The sequence below is a fragment of the Hyperolius riggenbachi genome, chromosome 1 (genome assembly GCF_040937935.1).
Source record: "Hyperolius riggenbachi isolate aHypRig1 chromosome 1, aHypRig1.pri, whole genome shotgun sequence".
Lineage (NCBI taxonomy): Eukaryota > Metazoa > Chordata > Amphibia > Anura > Hyperoliidae > Hyperolius > Hyperolius riggenbachi.
Window position 1 is genome coordinate 378,475,959 of NC_090646.1, and position 21,194 is coordinate 378,497,152.

Below are 21,194 nucleotides of genomic sequence, written 5' to 3' on the forward strand. Positions count from 1 at the left end.
TTGTACATATGTGTGATATTGTATTTTTATGCTGCGCACACACGTTGATTTTCCCCGCTACATTTGCGTGAACAAATGAGTCAATTGGATTATTTCAAGCATGCTCGATTTTATTTCTAACGGTCCTGCCGTCGATTTTGCATGATAAGTATACAAAAGCAACGTCAGGAATGATAGAAATCCAATTAAGCATGTTTTAAATAATCGACTTCTCCATTCGATAATGCGAATCGAGTGGGGAAATCGAAACGTGTGTACACAGCATTATGCTGGGTACACACTAGGAGATTTTCTGGTCTATTCACTGTCATATCGATTATTTTCAACATGTCCAATTTGCTTTGCGATCTTTTTCTGAGCATTTTCCGATAGATTTCCGTGCACTGTAATAGGAAATCGATCCTAAAATGCTCGGAAAACGATCGAAAAGGAAATCTAACATGTTGTTCTCCAATTTGTAAGTAAACAATTGGATATAAAAAAACAATACACTTGGGTAAACATAACCTTTCTTTATTTGCTTGTTAAAATTTGCAATTTTTTTTTTTTATTTAGAGAAATAAACACTGAAATAGTGTCTGCAACAGTGCAAAAGTGTACAGTAACGTACTGTAAGGTATCGAACATTATTAAAATGCAAACATCAACTGCAAAAAACAGCACAATAACAAAAATAACACCACAATGTCAAATTAGCATAACGCCAAAAATTTTTGGGAGAAAGTGCTACATATACACATTTTTCAGTATTCAAGGTAGGCATTTTTATTGAGTACCCTCTACCTTTTAAATGAAAAGAGCAATAAAAGCATACCAATACCACAAATTAACATAAATATAGCTATAGTGTGTGTTGGGGGGGGGGGGGGGGTCTCTTAAATTACATAGCGACACATCCTCCTGCTCCTTCCTTTGCTGTTTGTGTCATATTCATGTCGGCGTTCCAGCAACTTGATTGGACCTTGACCCGGACAAAATACACCCTGCGTGCGAAGTACGTCCTTCCCTCTTCACTTCTGGCAGGCAAATAGTGATCGGCTCCGGGGCACGCTGACCCCTCTGACTAATCCGTGATTCGTGTCCGCTCCAGTTCATCAAGCCTCACATGACAATCAATTGACGTTTGGTGTAATGGAGCGCACACAAAGCGCAGATAAGGCACCGTGCTTCTGAGACAATCGCTACATGCCATCCAAAAGTGAAGAGGGAAGGACATACTACGCACACAGGCCGTGGAGGTACAAGCAAGTTACCGGTACATCTGCAAGAATATGAAGCAAATGGCGGACGGTGAAGGGGTTGCTATGTAGTTTTAAACCACAACACACTGCAGCTATGTTTATTATCAACCGACATGTGTGATTCTAACATTGCTGTATCCAAATGCACTGAAAAACAAAAAAAAAACCACTACAGGTTTGAAAGACCAGGTAAGGTGTTATCATGACCTGTCTAAAATATTTTTGCTACGGTAAGGCCCAGTTCACATTTGCAGTTTTTAAATAGTAAGTGTTTTCAACAAATGGATCTATTCACCAAAAATCATTGTTAGCGATATGTTCTAGTCCCCCAAATCCTGAAACTGCTACAGTCCCTATTTTTCACATACCATGCGCTTTGTTCTCTCTGTGTAAGACGAGGAAGCATCTTCCGTTGCCTGTTGTACAATTAACGATATGAATTTGTCTACTGAAAACGGATGCAATCATTGAATGATCTGCTCAGTTTTCAGTATGTGAACAGGCCACATACCATCCGGATCAAGTTAATCCAAAACCACATTCACTGACATAAAACGCAAATGTGAACTGGATCTTACTGCCTACATAGAGTTTTGAACAGTTTGGGGGACTGTGAAGCCACCTAACTTCAGAAGCATACCGCTTGGGTAGAGAACGGGAGACATTAGTCTCTGCCACATGTAACAAAAAAAAGTGGAATGTTGGATACACACGTTGTGGTTTCCCGTGCGAATCGCAGTATCTATTCCATCGATTCGATTATTTCGAACATATTCAAGCGTGTTTCGATAGATAAAGTCGTCGATTAAGCATACTTCATATGTAAAATCGACGGCTGTATCCATCGAAACACGGTCGAACATGTTGGAATTAATCGAATCGACGGAATAGATACTGCGATTCTCACGGCACAGCGCAACGTGTGTATCCAGGATAACGCTCACATAAATGCAGGACAGTGCTGGTCTTTTTTACCTCAACGTACTAAATATATCTTTCCATATGTGTAAAAACACAAAACCTCAGCATACATAACTGTACAGTGACACACCAAAAATAGGGATGGACGATGTACATAACAGCAATATAGGTGATCTAGTGTAAAGGGAAACAGGTGAAGTAAAGAAAAGCTCTTGTATATATATTGTGCTTCCACTTGCCTCATACACGTGGATGGCTCACACGCCACCAACCACCACTGCCTGCATCTACGAGAACCGGCTATCGCCACAAACGTCATTGGAGGCAGAGTAGGCTTGGTAAGTGTGCCCTCTATTTCTTCAGCCGCTGCTGTTGAGATACGTAAATAGCTCACTTCTCTTACACTACAGTGCCTCAGACTGATGGAAGAGCAGTGAACCGGTTCTCGTACATGCGGGCACTGGTGGATGGTGGCATGGAAGTGATCCGGGTGTATGTGGCTGGAGGAAGGTCAACGTATGAACAAAAGTTTTTCACAACTACAGCTCTCCGGATACACAAACACTAGATGTATGTATAAGTTCCAAGAACAAATTATCATGTTATCGGGGTGTACATGAAAAGTAGGTATTTATCAATAAGTTGAAATTGGTGCACATACCACTAACAACTTTTTTAACATATTCTAACTCTCCACTGTAGGTAAAATGAACAAAAGTTAGTCAACCCCTAAAACATTTGAAATTTTAAAGATCAGTGAAATAATTGCCTTCTGAGGCACTACTGTCACCCGCATTGCTGTCTTGTTGTTGAAAACCCTGTTGGGCCTGGGTGTAATCAGTTGGGGGGGTTGTGTTTCTTTGAACACTTCGATTTGGTAAATTTTGTGGACTTGGGCAGCCAGACCTTAGCTCTTGCAGAAATGAAGGCATATTAGTATCAGTCTCATATGTTTGGGGACGTTCAATAATATCAGGGAAAGAATATGAACTGCTCATGTACTGAAAATTTGAATCCCCACTTTGACTATCACTACGTCGGGGTGGAAAGGATTGAGGACGCACTGTACCACTTTGTGGTTGTTTTTTAAGCTGGGTCTGCTGTGGGTTGTTATCTGAAGACTGTAGATGATATTGCTGATAGGTACGTTGTACCTCAGCATGTGTAGGCACATTTGGATGAGCTGGTTTCAAAGAATACTTTTGTAAATACTGAGCATGCATAGACTGACCAACATTGCCACTATGTGGCACTGCATGTTGTATAGGAGTACTTGAACGTACTACAGGTTGCTCACGATAAATAATAGTAGGAGGAGGTAAACAGGCAGTAGAGGGAACTTCAGAATCAGAATCAGAATCAGAATCAGAATCAGAATCATTTTATTTCGCCAAGTACAACGGGGGTTGTACCCGGAATTATTTTTGGCTCATACAGGGTCGGAGATGGTACAAACACACATACATGCGATCCAACATATACATTCAAGTACAGTAAAGTATACAAGTAAGCATATACCTTCATACATACATACAGCACATAAGTGTAGTGAGGGACGCGTGGGGGAGTCTGGGGTGCTACGTGAGAGGAGCCGCCTGCCATCTACGGGCGGCGCTCACTCAGCTCCGTAGCAGTTCCAGGTGCCCCGCAGTGTGTCCTGGAAAAGAGTGGATAGGAAAGAGAGAGAGATAGAGAGAAGGGATAGCTAAAGAGAGACTGAGGAAGAAAGAGACAGGCAAGAGGAGAGAGACAGAGGCAGAGTCCTTTTAGGGCTGCAGATGTAATAACAGCCCTGGGTCCGACAATCAGACCGAGAAGTGTCCATGCCTGTGGTCCGGTTCCCCTGATGTTGGCAGGTTGGCAGCTGATCTTCAGGGCTGGGTGGTGGTGCAGGCTGGCTCGGTCCTCAGCAGTGGCAGAGTTAGGCACTGGGTGGCTGAGCAGGCTGGAGGCTGCAGATGGTGGTGGAGACCCTCTCTGGAGCTCAGCTGGGGATCTCTTCCACGTGGGAGGTCCCCCAGGAAGCGGTGACTATGGACACTGAGCTCTGTGTCGGCAAGCTCGCCCGTGAGCCTGCTTAGGTGTGGGGTCCTGCGGTCTCTGAAACCTGTTGTGGCAGTGGCTGGCTCGGGGCAGCAATCAGTGGCCTCCAGTGTCCGCGTAAAAAGGCAGATGCAGCAGCGGATCCGGCAGCAGCGGAGGAGAGCTGCTAGTGTGGCTCCAGTGTGGTGTGAGGCTCCAGCAGCGGCAGGCTGGCTACACAGTTCCCTTCCCCTCAGCAGTCCGGGCAGCGGCGATGAAGTACCAAACCGAGCACGTGGGCCCCGATCAGCTGTCCGCCCGATCAGCTGGCAGCAGCGGAGGAGAGCTGCTAGTGTGGCTCCAGTGTGGTGTGAGGCTCCAGCAGCGGCAGGCTGGCTACACAGTTCCCTTCCCCTCAGCAGTCCGGGCAGCGGCGATGAAGTACCAAACCGAGCACGTGGGCCCCGATCAGCTGTCCGCCCGATCAGCTGGCAGCAGCGGAGGAGAGCTGCTAGTGTGGCCCCAGTGTGGTGTGAGGCTCCAGCAGCGGCAGGCTGGCTACACAGTTCCCTTCCCCTCAGCAGTCCGGGCAGCGGCGATGAAGTACCAAACCGAGCACGTGGGCCCCGATCAGCTGTCCGCCCGATCAGCTGGCAGCAGCGGAGGAGAGCTGCTAGTGTGGCCCCAGTGTGGTGTAAGGCTCCAGCAGCGGCAGGCTGGCTACACAGTTCCCTTCCCCTCAGCAGTCCGGGCAGCGGCGATGAAGTACCAAACCGGGCACGTGGGCCCCGATCAGCTGTCCGCCCGATCAGCTAGCATGCTGCCGGCGTCATGCCTCCATGCCTGTGCCCTGCACGTGGGCTTCCCGACTCAATATGCCGATCCGTGGCCGATGCAGAGCCGGACCGGCAGTACCCATGTCCTCCGCCTCCTACCTCAGCAAGAGGTGAAGCTCAGAGGTGAGTGGAGGAGAGATTTCCTCCTAAAAAAACAAAAAAGGCCGGAGCCCTGTGGCCGAGGCGTCCGAGTCCGGCGCCATCTTGAAGTTAATAGTTAATAGTTCAGCAACATGATGAACACCACCAGAGGCAGAAGGGATGTGTGCATAAATTGCATCTAACAATGCATGTCTTACACCAAACATATTCGAAGCGGGCACTCTTTCAAGTAGAGGTATCAAACTTTGTGCTAAAGATTGTGCTTCCGACATGGGCTGTTCCTTGCCCTTAATTACAGTCATGCATGTTTTCAGCGACGTCATGAGATCTTCCTCTTTGCTTTTTTTGGTCATTTTTTTACCCCTGCTGTCTGTAGTTTTTCTGGATGTTTTCCTACCAGCACTATCCGAGGTGCCTTCAGTGTCCTCTATAAGTTCCTGTGTTAAATCAACTTCAGTATCCAATTCTTCGGTACGCCTACTTTTCTCCGATGTATCCATAGATAGGATGGAATCATCATCAGAAGAGAATGTAATGTTATCCTGTGTACTATAAATAAAAGAAAATAAAACATTTAAGGATTGTTTAATAAAAACTGGGGAACAAAAAAAAAAAATTGGTATACACTTACAGCCTCATTTCCAGACAAGGCCTGAGGAAAGCCATAATTGCTGTGTGTTTATACGGTTGTCGTTTGGAACGACCGGAGCCACTACGCTGCTCTTTTCGCTCAAGTTTGACCTCTTTTGCAAAATTATCGCGCACATGTCGCCACTTATTCTTCATCTCTGCAACTGCAAAAAAAAATAATAGATATATATATATAAATATAAAATGTAGGTGTTCAACAACATTATGATCATTCAATGATAATTCAATTTGTTAAGAGTTATCAGACATTTTCTAGTAAAATAGGCACTGCAAGCTCCCAGCATGTCCCTCGCCGCAGCTCTCCCCGCAGCCGTTAACCGCAGCTCCGACCTGCTCCCCGGCAATGACGTCAGGGATACCTCTGGATTGCCCTGTATTGTGCCTGCGCAAATGGCGCTGTCAATGACATCACGTGGGTCGGACCTGGCTGTGCAGGTGCATTACTTCAGTGCCTGTGCAGTCTGTGTCGGAGATGCGGTAACGGCTGCGGGGACATCTGCGGCAAGGGACATGCAGGGAGCTGGGGGTTGAAGGAAGCCCAAGTAAGTAGTGCCGATTTTAATACAAAATGTCTGATAACTTATTTGAGTGTACTTTTAAAATGCTACACTACAAATGCCCCACCATCATTCTGCTAACACTAAAGCTAGCCATACACCAGTAGATTTGCCATCACAAACGGATAGATCCCTCTGATTGAATCAGATTGAAGATGGAACATATTTTACTGAACACAAGATTGTGAATCGATTTCAGCATGAAACCAATCACAATCTGTGGTAGTTGTGGTACTGCTGCTGCTGCCAAACACCCCCCCCCCCACCCACAAACACACACTACCTGCTTTCGGCCAATACAAGATCCCCCCGACCTTCGCTGTGTAGGGACGTCATCGGGTCTGCACTGAGCAAGCGCAAACCTGTTCAGATGACATCACTACACCACGTGACCCCCGCTGTGGAGTGCAGATGATCCCGAGAAAAGTGGGGAAAGATTGGGGAACATTACTGGGAACCAACTGCAACATATGGAGCATCACAGTTCCATTTCACATGTGGGCATGCAGTATATGGTCAGTGTACAAATCTGCATAATCACTTTCAATTACATCTATCTTTAATCTACCTGACACGCCCAAACAGAACATACAAATCTACTGATAAAAAAAGACATTACAGACTGTAGTAACAGTGACAAACCTGTGTCCTCCTTCTGTTCCTCTGACCAAAGTGGCCAATCTTCAACGAACAGCTCCATGCTGATTACTCTCCAGATTTTGTTCTTTTTATTGGTCTTTTTATAGTCCTCGTTGGCCTTGTCATACAGTGCAGGATGCTCCTGCACCTTTACAATAAGGTCCTCGATGTCTATGTTGATTTTGGGGCCCATTTCTTTTTCTGCTGCGACACAGCTCCTGCTCACGTCCATCCACGCTCCTATCTGGCCCTAGAAAGGAAGTGACAAAGCGGAAGTTGCCTCTTTGCCTTCTGGGACTGATTTTCTGCGTTGAAAACGGATTAAAAACGCACATAGTGTGCGTTTTACATTGACTAACATTGCAACGCATAAAGCTAGCGTCGGCCAAAAAACTGCGCCTGGGTGCAGTGCAACGCAACGCACAAAAACGCTGCGTTATATGTGAAAGCTAAAATGAAAGTCTATGGACTTTCATTTTACCTTGGTTAACGCAAACTTTATCCCTTGCGTTGAAACGCAGAAAATCTGCCCTAATGTGAAAGAGCCCTTACGAGGTGAAAATAAACTTCGGAGAAAAACAATTATATCTATCCTACTTCTCCTAAAAATGTATTTTTTACATATCCCACAGTTTTATTTTATATTTAAATCTAGTTTTTAAGTTTTTACTGTTTCATTGTCTCTGCTCAATGACACATTCATTGCAGTATGCCAGAGCTCAAATCTATGATTTATTGACCCCTTTTATCTCTTTCCTGCTCTTAAAAGCAATTTACTGACAGAAAAATGTTTTATGGCTGTAATTACTTATCAGTGAGGGTTATGCTATAGTCTGACCCAGTCCGACCCGGTCCCGACCCAGACAGAAACTGTCACTTTCATACCTGATTTTTAACTTTTTCAGGCATAGAAAGAAAAAAAGGAACACAGCATAGTTATTTGTGCGCTTGACACTATACATACACATGTCTATCTCATCATGTCACATGTCACCTCGTAAGTCCTTTAAAGGCCCGTTTCCACTAGATGTGAATTAATAGCACAATTCTGCAATGGCTCTGCAACCTATGTATGTCAAAGGAGTCGTTTCTATGGAATGTGGTTGTGCCATTGCGGAGTGATACGATTCGCGGGAGAAATATGGATTGCATGCTGCAGATTTCTGCAGCACGCATCTGATTCCCCCACAGAGTCGCGTATAGCCGCATCCGGACTTCCACATTGTCCCAGAAGACAACCGCGGGGAGACACCATGCTTTCTGCATCCGGCTAGTGTGAATGCGCCCTTCGAGAAGTGGAAGTTTATGATGAGCACAAATTATCTTAATGTGAAAAATTGTACTGACTAATGCAGAGAACGAAGTTTATCCTATCAAGGCCATCTGTTGTTAATCACTTAGCTGGCAACTGGTTAACCAGATTTGATTGATGAAATTTCTATCCCTTCCCAGTCAGTGAGGATTTGCTGGTTACGAGAATATTTTGCTAGCAATGGGAATAAACTATACAGTGTCAGTGAGAATTAATACAATTGTTATTATATTATGTAAGTGTTACGTTAAAAATTACACCTGCACCCTTCATACACCAAACAGACTGTACGATGATGGGGAGAATTACGATGCTGACAACAATATCCACTTAAAAAGGAACTGTAACCAAGGATTGAACTTCATTCCAATCAGTAGCTGATACCCCCTTTCCCATGAGAATCTTTACATTTTCTCAAATAGAGGGGGTTCTGTATGTCTGATATTGTGGTGAAACCCCTCCCACAGTGTGATGTCAGCACCTAGGTACTGACATTACACTGTGAGAGCCTAGTTGCATTATGGGAAATAACAGCTGTTTCCAAATGAAACTGACAAAATCAGCATCTCCTTTCACAGACATCACCTGCCAGCAGTAAAGCTTTCGCCATGTGATACATTTCAGAATGTAAATCAGGGAGAGGAAAGATTTTACAATGGTCAAACACAGACTAAATCATGTATAAATAATTATTGTAAACATTAAGCACTTTTTTCATTCTGTTATTCCTCTTTAACTACATGAGTCCCACTTGTCATAGCATGTCTAGAGGTTAAAAGCAACATGTGGCTGCAATAGCAATCAATATGCTTTTGCCAGTCTTCCTGCTCTGTGCCCTCTAATATCATAGCAACCCTGCAGTTGTCCTGGATAGGCCATCTCCTTCATTTTAGGACACTAAGTCATGGATCTGCATAGTGCAGTTCAGTGTAATGCTCGGTTTACACGATACGTTTTGTTCACAATTCGTTTCTTATAGAAGTCAATGGAAAAAAGATAAGAAAAACGAGTGGAAGATAAGAGAATCGAGCAGAAAATCGAATGGCTAATAAATCGCGCGCCGAATCGAAGGCAAAAAACGTATCGTGTAAACCCAGCATTATAATCTGGCTGCAAACTTACTGTAAAAATGATAAACCCTGATTCCAGGTTTCCAGTAGAGCTGATGGTTTCTGGGCAAGAAAAGCCAGGTGTCAACCTAGACCTCAGCATACAGTGGACTTCTGCATACAATGGAAACATCAACTGTCTAGCTGGAACCCTGTTAACCACTTTGTCCTCCTTGACGTATAAAAACGTCAAGGAGGACATGCGCCCTCCCGCGGCCGATCGCGCGCGTGCACTCGCACTCCCGGCCGCGGATTCAGTAGCCCAGGAATCAATGTATCGGGCTATGGTGCCCGATCACTGATTCCTCTCCCCCGCTGAAAAAGCGACAGCTTCTCTTGGAAGCTACGCTTTTTCTGAAGCTATGTACCTCTAAGCGTACATTGTACGCTTAGAGTGACGTCATGTAAACAAACTCAAGATTGCCATCTTGTGGCCAAAAAGTAAAACTACATCTAAAAGTAAAAAAACATTACAATACACAAATTTTTCCCTAAATATAACACTATTTATATCCCACCCTCCCAAAGATGCCCACATAAAATGTTTAATAAAAAAAAAAAAAACATTACTATAAAAAAACACATAAATATTTACCTAAGGGTCTAAACTTTTTAAATATCTATGTAAAGATGAAATATTTCTCTCTATTTTTTTTTTTTATAAGCTTGTAAATAGTGATGGATGCAAAATGGAAAAAATGCTCTTTTATTTCCAAATAAAATATTGGCGCGATACATTGTGATAGGGACATAATTTAAATGATGAAATAACCGTGACAAATGGGCAAATACAATACATGGGTTTTAATTATGGAGGCATGTATTATTTTTAAACTATAATGGCCGAAAACTGACAAATAATGATTTTTTTCATTGTTTTTTTCTTATTCTTACTGTTAAAATGCATTTACAGTAAGGTAGCTCTTAGCAAAATGTACCCCCCAAAGAAAGCCTAATTGGTGGCGGAAAAAACAAGATATAGATCAGTTCATTGTGATAAGCAGTGATAAAGTTATAGGCTAATGAATGGGAGGTGAACATTGCTCGGATGCATAAAGTGAAAACGACTGAGAGCTTAAGTGGTTAAAATCCAAATGTCATATACAGTACTCTGTGTCACAGGGACATTTCAGCCTTATAGGCAATAGTAATTAAAAAAAATGTAAAGCCTCCCGTACACACCTGACACACCACCATAAAGGGAGGGACACACATACACTCAGTAGGGCACATATACACACATAAATCTACCATTACACTACACAAAAAAGTGCCTGAGTGTACTGAGTTTTAGGACTTACATTAGGGAAATTATTTTATTATAACACTTAGTAGGGTAAATGGTAAATATTCTAAGTATAGATGCATTGCTTACAGTTTTATGCATTGACAATATTCAACAATACCGAAATGTACAATTGAAATCTAAATATATATCATCTTTTGTATCTAGTGGGATTTTGGAGAATTAGGCCACGTACAGTATGTGCTCTATTAATGAATAGTGCATTAAAATATCGGATATACTAGCTTGATAAATATTTGCACAAATAATCAGGACTGGCCGACCCGCGGCGTAGCATACGCCGCATAAAAGGGTGGAGGGCAGGAAGATGGTATTGGGCATAGCGGTATTGGGTCCCCCATGTGTGCTCTACCTCCAGCTTAAGCTCAGCAGGAACCCCCCCTCACCTGGGTCCCCCATGTGCACTCCCACTCCAGCTTAAGCTCAGCAGGCCCCCCCCCCCTCACCTTGGTCCCCCATGTGCACTCTCCCTCCAGCTTAAGCACAGTAGCAGCCACCACTGTTAGTAAGAGGCAGTGGGCGGGGATGACTCACCTCTTCCATGTTCCATCGTGCATTCCACTGTCGTCACTTCCTGCAATGCCACACACTGTATTGGTGTAATTTGCCTTTTTAAAACAGAAGGAAATCTGCAATAATTCAGCTATAAGTGAACATTTGTGGTTATCCACAATGCACTGCTACTAAATATGAAAATTACCCCTTTTCCCCCTTGGTAAGCCATGGAAGCATCCAGAGCCGCTGGTGTATAGCAGGCATATAACTATACGTTTACACAGTCATATCAAACCCACATGAAAACAGACTGTTTCAGACTTTTGGTCACCATCAGTACATGGCAGTGATTGATACAGCTGAATGAGATAGGGCTTGGACCAGTACAACAGAGTAACCAAGCAGCTCAGGGTGACCCAAACCACTCGTAATGTATAGGGGGATAAAAGGGACCAAAAAGACCTCCTACTAAAAAAAGCAAAGCTTGGTGTAATTTGCCTTCCTAAAACAGAAAGAAATATGCAATTACTCAGCTATAAGTGAACATTTGTGATTACCCACAATGCACCACTACTAAACATGCAAATTATTCCTTTTCACCCTTAGTAAGCCAAGCAAGCCTATAGCTTTAAAGCGGACCCAAACCAAACATTTTTTTAATTAAAAATATTTAGTTGCACCACTCTGACACATACAAAGATAAATAAACACTCCTTCAAACCTATGAGCATTTCAGTGCATGCTTTTCACCCTTCCCTTTTCATAGCTAGGGTTATACAGGTGGCAGCCATTAGCAATTCCTCCCTAGCCGGACACCATCTACTCCACCAGTTTGCCGGAAAAATCCCTGAAATTTAAAAGCAAGGGAGGGATTCCTCCAATAAATGTAAAATATTTTATATTTGTCATCATGCAGCTGAAAAAAGGCTGCTATTTATTATTATAATTTAGAAAATAGATTTTATTTCTGAAATCTTGTATTTTTAATTTGGGTCCACTTTAAGTTTTACACAGTCATATCAAACCCACATGTGACAGCCTATTTCAGACCTTTGGTTCTCATCACTACATAGGCTATCATTCATAAAGCATTTCCGCATGCGGAAATGCTTAACCACTTGAGGACCTAGGGCTTTCTACCCCTTAAGGACCGGCCACTTTTTTTCCATTCAGACCACTGCAGCTTTCACGGTTTATTGCTCGCTCATTCAACCTACCACCTAAATGAATTTTGGCTCCTTTTCTTGTCACTAATAAAGCTTTCTTTTGGTGCTATTTGATTGCTCCTGCGATTTTTACTTTTTATTATATTCATCAAAAAAGACATGAATTTTGGCAAAAAATTTTTAACTTTCTGTGCTGACAGTTTTCAAATAAAGTAAAATTTCTGTATACATGCAGTGCGAAAAATGTGGACAAACATGTTTTTGATTAAAAAAAACCCATTCAGTGTATATTTATTGGTTTGGGTAAAAGTTATAGCGTTTACAAACTATGGTGCAAAAAGTGAATTTTCCAATTTTCAAGCATCTATGACTTTTCTGACCCCCTGTCATGTTTCATGAGGGGCTAGAATTCCAGGATGATATAAATACCCCCCAAATGACCCCATTTTGGAAAGAAGACATCCCAAAGTATTCACTGAGAGGCATAGTGAGTTCATAGAAGATATTATTTTTTGTCACAAGTAAGTGGAAAATGACACTTTGTGACAAAAAAAAAAAAAGTTTCCATTTCTTCTAACTTGCGACAAAAAAGAATGAAATCTGCCACGGACTCACCATGCCCCTCTCTGAATACCTTGAAGGGTCTACTTTCCAAAATGGGGTCATTTGTGGGGTGTGTTTACTGTCCTGACATTTTGGGGGTGCTAAATTGTAAGAACCCCTGTAAAGCCTAAAGGTGCTCATTGGACTTTGAACCCCTTAGCGCAGTTAGGCTGCAAAAAAGTGCCACACATGTGGTATTGCCGTACTCAGGAGAAGTAGTATAATGTGTTTTGGGGTGTATTTTTACACATACCCATGCTGGGTGGGAGAAATATCTCTGTAAATGACAATTGTTTGATTTTTTTTTACACACAATTGTCCATTTACAGAGATCTTTCTCCCACTCAGCATGGGTATGTGTAAAAATACACCCCAAAACACATTATACTACTTCTCCTGAGTACGGCGATACCACATGTGTGGCACTTTTTTGCACCCTAACTGCGCTAAAGGGCCCAAAGTCCAATGAGTACCTTTAGGATTTCACAGGTCATTTTGAGAAATTTCGTTTCAAGACTACTCCTCACGGTTTAGGGCCCCTAAAATGCCAGGGCAGTATAGAAACCCCACAAATGACCCCATTTTAGAAAGAAGACACCCAAAGGTATTCCGTTAGGAGTATGGTGAGTTCATAGAAGATTTTATTTTTTGTCACAAATTCGCGGAAAATGACACTTTGTGAAAAAACACAATTAAAATCAATTTCCGCTAACTTGTGACAAAAAATAAAATCTTCTATGAACTCGCCATACTACTAACGGAATACCTTGGGGTGTCCTCTTTCTAAAATGGGGTCATTTGTGGGGTTCCTATACTGCCCTGGCATTTTAGGGGCCCTAAACCGTGAGGAGTAGTCTTGAAACGAAATTTCTCAAAATGACCAGTGAAATCCTAAAGGTACTCATTGGACTTTGGGCCCTTAAGCGCAGTTAGGGTGCAAAAAAGTGGCACACATGTGGTATCGCCGTACTCGGGAGAAGTAGTACAATGTGTTTTGGGGTGTATTTTTACACATACCCATACTGGGTGGGAGAAACACCTCTGTAAATGACAATCTTTTGATTTTTTTACACACAATTGTCCATTTACAGCGGTATTTCTCCCACCCAGCATGGGTATGTGTAAAAATACACCCCAAAACACATTGTACTACTTCTCCCGAGTACGGCGATACCACATGTGTGGCACTTTTTTGCACCCTAACTGCGCTAAAGGGCCCAAAGTCCAATGAGTACCTTTAGGATTTCACAGGTCATTTTTGTTTCAAGACTACTCCTCACGGTTTAGGGCCCCTAAAATGCCAGGGCAGTATAGGAACCCCACTAATGACCCCATTTTAGAAAGAAGACACCCCAAGGTATTCCGTTAGGAGTATGGTGAGTTCATAGAAGTTTTTATTTTTTTGTCACAAGTTAGCGGAAATTGATTTCAATTGTTTTTTTTCATAAAGTGTCATTTTCCGCTAACTTGTGACAAAAAATAAAATCTTCTATGAACTCACCATACTCCTAACGGAATACGTTTGGGTGTCTTCTTTCTAGAATGGGGTCATTTGTGGGGTTCCTATACTGCCCTGGCATTTTAGGGGCCCTAAACTGTGAGGAGTAGTCTTGAAACAAAAATGGCCTGTGAAATCCTAAAGGTACTCATTGGACTTTGGGCCCCTTAGCGCAGTTAGGCTGCAAAAAAGTGCCAATCATGTGGTATCGCCGTACTCGGGAGATGTAGTATAATGTGTTTTGGGGTGTATTTTTACACATACCCATGCTGGGTGGGAGAAATACCTCTGTAAATGACAATTGTTTGATTTTTTTTTACACACAATTGTCCATTTACAGAGAGATTTCTCCCACCTAGCATGGGTATGTGCAAAAATACACCCCAAAACACATTATACTACTTCTCCTGAGTACGGCGATACCACATGTGTGACACTTTTTTGCAGCCTAGGTGCGCTAAGGGGCCCAACGTCCTAATCACAGGTCATTTTGAGGCATTTGTTTTCTAGACTACTCCTCACGGTTTAGGGCCCCTAAAATGCCAGGGCAGTATAGGAACCCCACAAGTGACCCCATTTTAGAAAGAAGACACCCCAAGGTATTCTGTTAGGTGTATGGCGAGTTCATAGAAGATTTTATTTTTTGTCACAAGTTAGTGAAAAATGACACTTTGTGAAAAAAAAAAAAAAATTCCGCTAACTTTTGACAAAAAATAAAATCTTCTATGAACTCGTCATACACCTAACAGAATACATTGGGGTGTCTTTTTTCTAAAATGGGGTCCGTTTCTGGGGTTCCTATACCGCCCTGGCATTTTACGGACCCAAAACCGTGAGTAGTCTGGAAACCAAATGTCTCAAAATGACTGTTCAGGGGTATAAGCATCTGCAAATTTTGATGACAGGTGGTCTATGAGGGGGCGAATTTTGTGGAACCGGTCATATGCAGGGTGGCCTTTTAGATGACAGGTTGTATTGGGCCTGATCTGATGGATAGGAGTGCTAGGGGGGTGACAGGAGGTGATTGATGGGTGTCTCAGGGGGTGGTTAGAGGGGAAAATAGATGCAATCAATGCACTGGGGAGGTGATCGGAAGGGGGTCTGAGGGGGATCTGAGGGTTTGGCCGAGTGATCAGGAGCCCACACGGGGCAAATTAGGGCCTGATCTGATGGGTAGGTGTGCTAGGGGGTGACAGGAGGTGATTGATGGGTGTCTCAAGGTGTGATTAGAGGGGGGAATAGATGCAAGCAATGCACTGGCGAGGTGATCAGGGCTGGGGCCTGAGGGCATTCTGAGGGTGTGGGCGGGTGATTGAGTGCCCTAGGGGCAGATAGGGGTCTAATCTGATGGGTAGCAGTGACAGGGGGTGATTGATGGGTAATTAGTGGGTGTTTAGGGTAGAGAACAGATATAAACACTGCCCTTGGGAGGTGATCTGACGTCGGATCTGTGGGCGAACTATTGGTGTGGGTGGGTGATCAGATTGCCCGCAAGGGGCAGGTTAGGGGCTGATTGATGAGTGGCAGTGACAGGGGGTGATTGATGGGTGGCAGTGCCAGGGGGTGATTGATGGGTGGCAGTGACAGGGGGTGATTGATGGGTGATTGACAGGTGATTGACAGGTGATCAGTGGGTTATTACAGGGAAGAACAGATGTAACTAATGCACTGGCGAATTGATAAGGGGGGGTCTGAGGGCAATCTGAGCGTGTAGGCGGGTGATTGGGTGCCCGCAAGGGGCAGATTAGGGTCTGATCTGATGGGTAACAGTGACAGGTGGTGATAGGGGGTGATTGATGGGTGATTGATGGGTAATTAGTGGGTGTTTAGAGGAGAGAATAGATGTAAACACTGCGCTTGGGTGGTGATCTGATGTTGGATCTGCGGGCGATCTATTGGTGTGGGTGGGTGATCAGATTGCCCGCAAGGGGCAGGTTAGGGGCTGATTGATGGGTGGCAGTGACAGGGGGTGATTGATGGGTGATTGACAGGTGATTGACAGGTGATTGACAGGTGATCAGGGGGGATAGATGCATACAGTACACAGAGGGGGGGGGTCTGGGGGGGGGGGTCTGGGGAGAATCTGAGGGGTGGGGGGGGTGATCAGGAGGGGGCGGTGGGCAGGGGGGGAGATAAAAAAAATAGCGTTGACAGATAGTGACAGGGAGTGATTGATGGGTGATTAGGGGGGTGATTGGGTGCAAACAGGGGTCTGGGGGGTGGGCAGGGGGGGGGGGGTCTGAGGGGTGCTGTGGGCGATCTGGGGCAGGGGGGGGGAGAAATCAGTGTGCTTGGGTGCAGACTAGGGTGGCTGCAGCCTGCTCTGGTGGTCCCTCGGACACTGGGACCACCAGGGCAGGAGGCAGCCTGTATAATACACTTTGTAAACATTACAAAGTGTATTATACACTTTGTATGCGGCGATCGCGGGGTTAACATCCCGCCGGCGCTTCCGTATAGCCGGCGGGATGTTGCGGCGGGCGAGCGGTGACAGGCGCCGGCGGAGGATCGCGTCACGGATGACGCGATCGCTCCGCCCGTGCCCTTAAATGGACCGCCGCCTCTGTGGGTGAGCCGGTCCTTAAGGGCTCCACTTCCCGGCCGCCTCTGTGCGTTAGGCGGTCGGGAAGTGGTTAAAACAGCTGACTTTCCTGCACACGTAGCAAAATCTGCATTCATAAAGGCTCCTTCCGCATCAAAACCGAGCAGAGCGATAAATCACCACCTTGTGCGGTGATTGTTGTAAAAAATGTAGCAAAATGTTAATTCATAAAGATCACCGCAAGCGGTGTGAGGTCGGGAAGTACCGCTCCCCCTGATGTGGCGATAACAATGTTAAGTGAATGGAGACACAGAGACCTCCCAGGCAGCTGCAGTAGAGTGGAACATGGAGAAATGTATCAACTCAGCAGCTTCCGTGTCTCCGCAAGCCTACCGCAAGCCTAGTTCGGGGAATCTCCGCACTGCTACCGCACCTGGATACTTTTTTATGAATCAGCAGTCAGATGTCTAAAACACCGTCAGCAGTGTTTTCCCACACTGATTCTCCACACCGACAGCACTTTCATGAATGATAGCCATAGCAGAGATTGATATGGCTGTATGATATAGGGCTTGGACCAGTACAACAGAGTAACCAAGCAGCTCAGGATGACCCAAACTTCTAAGAATGTATAGGGAGATAAAAGAGACCAAAAATCCCTCCTACTAAAAAAAGCAAAGCTTGGTGTAATTTTCCTTCTTAAAACAGAAGCAAATCTGCAATAATTCCGCTATAAGTGAACATTTGTGGTTACCCACAATGCACTGCTACTAAATATGCAAATTATCCCTCTTTGCCCTTGGTTTGATATGAATGACACTACTTCTTCTTCTTGCTTTGACCAGCCCCTTCTTCTTGCTTGGACCGGCCCTGGGGGCAGGGCGCTACTTCTTCTTCTTGTTTGAAGGTTGAGGCACTTACTCTATTATATATATAGACTAGCCGACTCGCGGCGTAGCATACGCCGCATAAGAGGGTAGAGGGCAGGAAGGGGGTATTGGGCACAGCAGTTGGGAGGGGGGTTGGACCCCATGTGTGCTCTACCTCCAGCTTAAGCTCGGCAGGAACCACCCCCCTCACCTGGGTCCCTCATGTGCACTCCCACTCCAGCTCAAGCTCAGCAGGACCCCCCCCCCCCCTCACCTTGGTCCCCCATGTGCACTCCCCCTCCTGATTAAGCACAGTGGAAGCCGCCACTATTAGTAAGAGGCAGCGGGCGGGGATGACTCACCTCTTCTGTATTCCATCGTGCGTTCCACTGTCGCCACTTCCTGCAATGCCGCACACTGTATTGGTGTAATTTGCCTTTTTAAAACAGAAGGAAATCTGCAATAATGCAGCTATAAGTGAATATTTGTGGTTACCCACAATGCACTGCTACTAAATATGAAAATTACTTCTTTTCCCCCTTGGTAAGCCAAATGAGCATCCAGAGCTGCTGGTGTATAGCAAGCATATAGCTTTAAATTTTACACAGTCATATCAAACCCACATGTAGACAGCCTGTTTCAGACTTTTGGTCCTCATCAGTGCATGGCAGGGATTGATACGGCTGTATGAGATAGGGCTTGGACCAGTACAACAGAATAACCAAGCAGCTCAGGGTGACCCAAACAACTCGTAATATATAGGGGGATAAAAGGGACCAAAAAGACCTCCTACTAAAAAAAGCAAAGCTTGGTGTAATTTGCCTTCCTAAAACAGAAAGAAATATGCAATTATTCAGCTATAAGTGAACATTTGTGGTTACCCACAATGCACTGCTACTAAATATGCAAATAATTCCTTTTTCCCCTTAGTAAGCATCCAGAACCACTGGTGTAATGCAAGCCTATAGCTTTAAATTTTACACAGTCATATCAAACCCACATGTGACAGCCTGTTTCAGACTTTTGTTTCTCATCAATACATGGCAGAGATTGATACAGCTGTATGAGATAGGGCTTGGACCAGCACAACAGAGTAACCAAGCAGCTCAGGGTGACCCAAATCACTCGAAATGTATAGGTGGATGAAAGGGACCAAAAAGACCTCCTACTAAAAAAATCAAAGCTTGGTGTAATTTGCCTTCTTAAAGGACTTCCGAGGCCAAAATCTGCCCCCAAAACGTAAAAAAAGTTAACTACCTGCATGAGTTTGTAAGGCACGGATGACGCCGTCCGCGCCCTCCATGCCGTTCCGCCTGGTCCCCTCTGCTCAATAGCCCCCCGAAAGGCTGTGACCCCACGGTCCGGGTCGGTATCAGCAGCATGCATAATAATGGCCGCCGGAGCTGGCCATAGCTGCGCAGTCCGCATAGCCGCTACTGTGGCTGCGCAGCTCTAGGGCCAACCCTCCGATCCACGCTGCCTGTTATGTGGATCGGGGGTCAACCTAGGGTTGGCCCTAGAGCTGCGCAGCCGCAGTAGCGGCTATGCGGACTGCGCAGCTGTGGCCAGCTCCGGCGGCCATCATTATGCAGGCTGCAGATACCGACCCGGACTGTGGGGTGGCAGTCTTTTGGGGGGCTATTGAGCAGAGGGGACCAGGCAGAATGGCACGGAGGGCGTGGACGGCGTCCTCCGTGCCTTACAAAGTCATGCAGGTAGTTAACTTTTTTTACGTTTTGGGGCAGATTTTGGCCTCGGAAGTCCTTTAAAACAGAAGAAAATCTGCAATAATTCAGCTATAAGTGAACATTTGCGATTACCCACAATGCACCACTATTAAATATGCAAATTATTCCTTTTCACCCTTAGTAAGCCAAGCAAGCTTATAGCTTTACGTTTTACACAGTCATATCAAACCCACATGTGGCAGCCTATTTCTGACTTTTGGTTCTCATCAGTACATAGCAGAGATTGATATGGCTGTATGATATTGGGCTTGGACCAGTACAACAGAGTAACCAAGCAGCTCAGGGTGACCCAAACTACTAAGAATGTTTAGGGGGATAAAATAGACCAAAAGTCCCTCCTACTAAAAAAAAGCAAAGCTTGGTGTAATTTTCCTTCTTAAAACAGAAGCAAGTCTGCAATAATTCCGCTATAAGTGAACATTTGTGGTTACCCACAATGCACTGCTACTGAATATGCAAATTATCCCTCTTTTCCCTTGTTTGATATGACGCTACTTCTTCTTCTTGCTTGGACCAGCCCCTTCTTCTTGCTTGGACCGGCCCTGGGGGCAGGGCGCTACTTCTTCTTGTTTGAAGGTTGAGGCACTTACTCTATTACATATATAGATAATAGATAATTACATTTGGTAGGTTGTCCACTTAAAAAAAATATGTTGTATCAAAATGACAAATACTAATACATACATTTTCATAATTCTGCATCAACTTGGAATTATTTTCATGTCATGGATTATATTCCTACTTGTGAATTGTTTCCATGCCTCCCTGGTCATGTGGTGGTTGTGTTGTCTGGAACTGGTGGTTGTACATACCCCTAAACATCAGTGGGGGTTGCTTTACCACAGTAATTAACCTTAATAATTGTTTATTCCATTGGTTATATATTATAATCCTCAGCTCTAATTCACTTGAACTGTACACTTCAATAATGGTCAGCCTGCAGTTAGGTGTGCTCAATACAAACAGGTGGCCACCACCAAAGAAGCAAACAGAGGGTAAATCACTCTGTCAAACAAATCAATCTTAAATATAGCTTAGATTCAATACAGTGTGCAACACTTACATTGTGGGCCCCTATGACAATGACCAAGCATAAAACAATTGCCTTAAGCATACCAACAGTACGCATAAATTATGCCGCCAGGAGACTTGGGCGCTGGATACAGCCGGTATGGCTTATCCTGCTGCTGCACAAACTCCCGGTGGCGTTAAATACTATTCTCCGTCTAGGTCCACGTGGACAGCGGGGAATGATGTAATTCACCTTCCAGCTATTGCTGGAAGGCGAATTACAGTGTTTTAAAAATAACTTCAGCTCCGTCTTCTGACGGCGCCGAAGTTACTGACTGTGCGCCGCTGTAGCCGTAATTCCTAATATGGTCTATGGTGGCACCGGCTGCGCCCAAGTCTCCTGTGTTGCATTTGCAGTGTTTGATAAATAATATGTAGCAGTCAGAGAAATGCCCAATCTCTCTTCCCTACTGGTTCCGGCCTTGTGCTAGTGTCAGGGGATAACCCTTTATTAAAAAGTGTTTTGTTTGACAGAGTGATTTACCCTTTGTTTGCTTCTTTGTTGG

General features: G+C 44.5%; 1 protein-coding gene across 1 annotated transcript in view; it reads left to right on the forward strand.

Annotated features, from left to right (window-relative positions):
* Positions 1-21,194, forward strand: part of GRIN3A (glutamate ionotropic receptor NMDA type subunit 3A) — a 469,331-nt gene that overhangs the window by 423,939 nt on the left and 24,198 nt on the right. The gene's annotated exons all lie outside the window — the stretch shown is intronic.